The following is a 2,500-nucleotide window of genomic DNA, read 5'->3' as shown; positions in this document are numbered from 1 at the left end:
GCACTGACATTGCAGAGGTCATGGGATCAAATCCCGTAGAAGATGCCTGAATTTTTCAGTTCCCTAGAAGAGACAATTGCTTAAATTACTTGACCTGCTCCCAACTGAGTGGCTTCATAGCTCAGTTGGTAAAGCATTGCACTGACATTGCAGAGGTCATGGGATCAAATCCCGTAGAAGATGCCTGAATTTTTCAGTTGCCTAGAAGAGACAATTGCTTAAATTACTTGACCTGCTCCCAACTGACTGGCTTCATAGCTCAGTTGGTAGAGCATTGCACTGCCATTGCAGAGATCATGGGATCAAATCCCGTAAAAGATGCCTGAATTTTTCAGTTCCCTAGAAGAGACAATTGCTTAAATTACTTGACCTTCTCCCAACTGAGTGGCTTCATAGCTCAGTTGGTAAAGCATTGCACTGCCATTGCAGAGGTCATGGGATCAAATCCCGTAGAACATGCCTGAATTTTTCAGTTCCCTAGAAGAGACAATTGCTTAAATTACTTGACCTGCTCCCAACTGAGTGGCTTCATAGCTCAGTTGGTAGAGCATTGCACTCCCATTGCAGAGGTCATGAGATGAAATCCCATAGAAGATGCCTGAATTTTTCAGTTGCCTACAAGAGACAATTGCTTAAATTACTTGACCTGCTCCCAACTGAGTGGCTTCATAGCTCAGTTGGTAAAGCATTGCACTGGCATTGCAGAGGTCATGGGATCAAATCCCGTAGAAGCTGCCTGAATTTTTCAGTTGCCTAGAAGAGACAATTGCTTAAATTACTTGACCTGCTCCCAACTGAGTGGCTTCATAGCTCAGTTGGTAAAGCATTGCACTGCCATTGCAGAGGTCATGGGCTCAAATCCCGTAGAAGCTGCCTGAATTTTTCAGTTGCCTAGAAGAGACAATTGCTTAAATTACTTGACCTGCTCCCAACTGAGTGGCTTCATAGCTCAGTTGGTAGAGCATTGCACTGCCATTGCAGAGGTCATGGGATCAAATCCCGTAGAAGATGCCTGAATTTTTCAGTTCCCTAGAAGAGACAATTGCTTAAATTACTTGACCTGCTCCCAACTGAGTGGCTTCATAGCTCAGTTGGTAGAGCATTGCACTCCCATTGCAGAGGTCATGGGATCAAATCCCGTAGAAGATGCCTGAATTTTTCAGTTGCCTAGAAGAGACAATTGCTTAAATTACTTGACCTGCTCCCAACTGAGTGGCTTCATAGCTCAGTTGGTAAAGGATTGCACTGGCATTGCAGAGGTCATGGGATCAAATCCCGTAGAAGCTGCCTGAATTTTTCAGTTGCCTAGAAGAGACAATTGCTTAAATTACTTGACCTGCTCCCAACTGACTGGCTTCATAGCTCAGTTGGTAAAGCATTGCACTGACATTGCAGAGGTCATGGGATCAAATCCCGTAGAAGATGCCTGAATTTTTCAGTTCCCTAGAAGAGACAATTGCTTAAATTACTTGACCTGCTCCCAACTGAGTGGCTTCATAGCTCAGTTGGTAAAGCATTGCACTGACATTGCAGAGGTCATGGGATCAAATCCCGTAGAAGATGCCTGAATTTTTCAGTTGCCTAGAAGAGACAATTGCTTAAATTACTTGACCTGCTCCCAACTGACTGGCTTCATAGCTCAGTTGGTAGAGCATTGCACTGCCATTGCAGAGATCATGGGATCAAATCCCGTAAAAGATGCCTGAATTTTTCAGTTCCCTAGAAGAGACAATTGCTTAAATTACTTGACCTTCTCCCAACTGAGTGGCTTCATAGCTCAGTTGGTAAAGCATTGCACTGCCATTGCAGAGGTCATGGGATCAAATCCCGTAGAACATGCCTGAATTTTTCAGTTCCCTAGAAGAGACAATTGCTTAAATTACTTGACCTGCTCCCAACTGAGTGGCTTCATAGCTCAGTTGGTAGAGCATTGCACTCCCATTGCAGAGGTCATGAGATGAAATCCCATAGAAGATGCCTGAATTTTTCAGTTGCCTACAAGAGACAATTGCTTAAATTACTTGACCTGCTCCCAACTGAGTGGCTTCATAGCTCAGTTGGTAAAGCATTGCACTGGCATTGCAGAGGTCATGGGATCAAATCCCGTAGAAGCTGCCTGAATTTTTCAGTTGCCTAGAAGAGACAATTGCTTAAATTACTTGACCTGCTCCCAACTGAGTGGCTTCATAGCTCAGTTGGTAAAGCATTGCACTGGCATTGGAGAGGTCATGGTATCAAATCCCGTAGAAGCTGCCTGAATTTTTCAGTTGCCTAGAAGAGACAATTGCTTAAATTACTTGACCTGCTCCCAACTGAGTGGCTTCATAGCTCAGTTGGTAAAGCATTGCACTGCCATTGCAGAGGTCATGGGCTCAAATCCCGTAGAAGCTGCCTGAATTTTTCAGTTGCCTAGAAGAGACAATTACTTAAATTACTTGACCTGCTCCCAACTGAGTGGCTTCATAGCTCAGTTGGCAAAGCATTGCACTGGCATTGCAGA

The 2,500-nt window shown here is 44.2% G+C and overlaps 2 protein-coding genes and 6 non-coding genes across 9 annotated transcripts in view; 7 read left to right on the top strand and 1 right to left on the bottom strand.

The window, feature by feature from the left end:
• LOC138003881 (tetratricopeptide repeat protein 28-like) overlaps nucleotides 1-2,500 on the top strand; it is a 250,699-nt gene that overhangs the window by 166,330 nt on the left and 81,869 nt on the right. The gene's annotated exons all lie outside the window — the stretch shown is intronic.
• The window catches only part of LOC138003893 (thioredoxin domain-containing protein 5-like), a 50,075-nt gene that overhangs the window by 20,602 nt on the left and 26,973 nt on the right, over nucleotides 1-2,500 (bottom strand). The gene's annotated exons all lie outside the window — the stretch shown is intronic.
• Nucleotides 663-735, top strand: Trnaa-ggc (transfer RNA alanine (anticodon GGC)). Its single transcript has one exon. It is a non-coding gene; the product is annotated as a tRNA-Ala (tRNA).
• Nucleotides 801-873, top strand: Trnag-gcc (transfer RNA glycine (anticodon GCC)). The gene has a single exon. It is a non-coding gene; the product is annotated as a tRNA-Gly (tRNA).
• On the top strand, nucleotides 939-1,014 carry Trnag-gcc (transfer RNA glycine (anticodon GCC)). The gene has a single exon. It is a non-coding gene; the product is annotated as a tRNA-Gly (tRNA).
• Nucleotides 1,077-1,152, top strand: Trnag-ccc (transfer RNA glycine (anticodon CCC)). The gene has a single exon. It is a non-coding gene; the product is annotated as a tRNA-Gly (tRNA).
• On the top strand, nucleotides 2,043-2,115 carry Trnaa-ggc (transfer RNA alanine (anticodon GGC)). Its single transcript has one exon. It is a non-coding gene; the product is annotated as a tRNA-Ala (tRNA).
• Nucleotides 2,319-2,391, top strand: Trnag-gcc (transfer RNA glycine (anticodon GCC)). The gene has a single exon. It is a non-coding gene; the product is annotated as a tRNA-Gly (tRNA).

Source organism: Montipora foliosa, chromosome 5 (genome assembly GCF_036669935.1).
Source record: "Montipora foliosa isolate CH-2021 chromosome 5, ASM3666993v2, whole genome shotgun sequence".
Classification (NCBI taxonomy): domain Eukaryota; kingdom Metazoa; phylum Cnidaria; class Anthozoa; order Scleractinia; family Acroporidae; genus Montipora; species Montipora foliosa.
The sequence above is the reverse complement of the archived record's forward strand: the minus strand, read 5'-3'. Positions and strand labels throughout refer to the sequence as shown.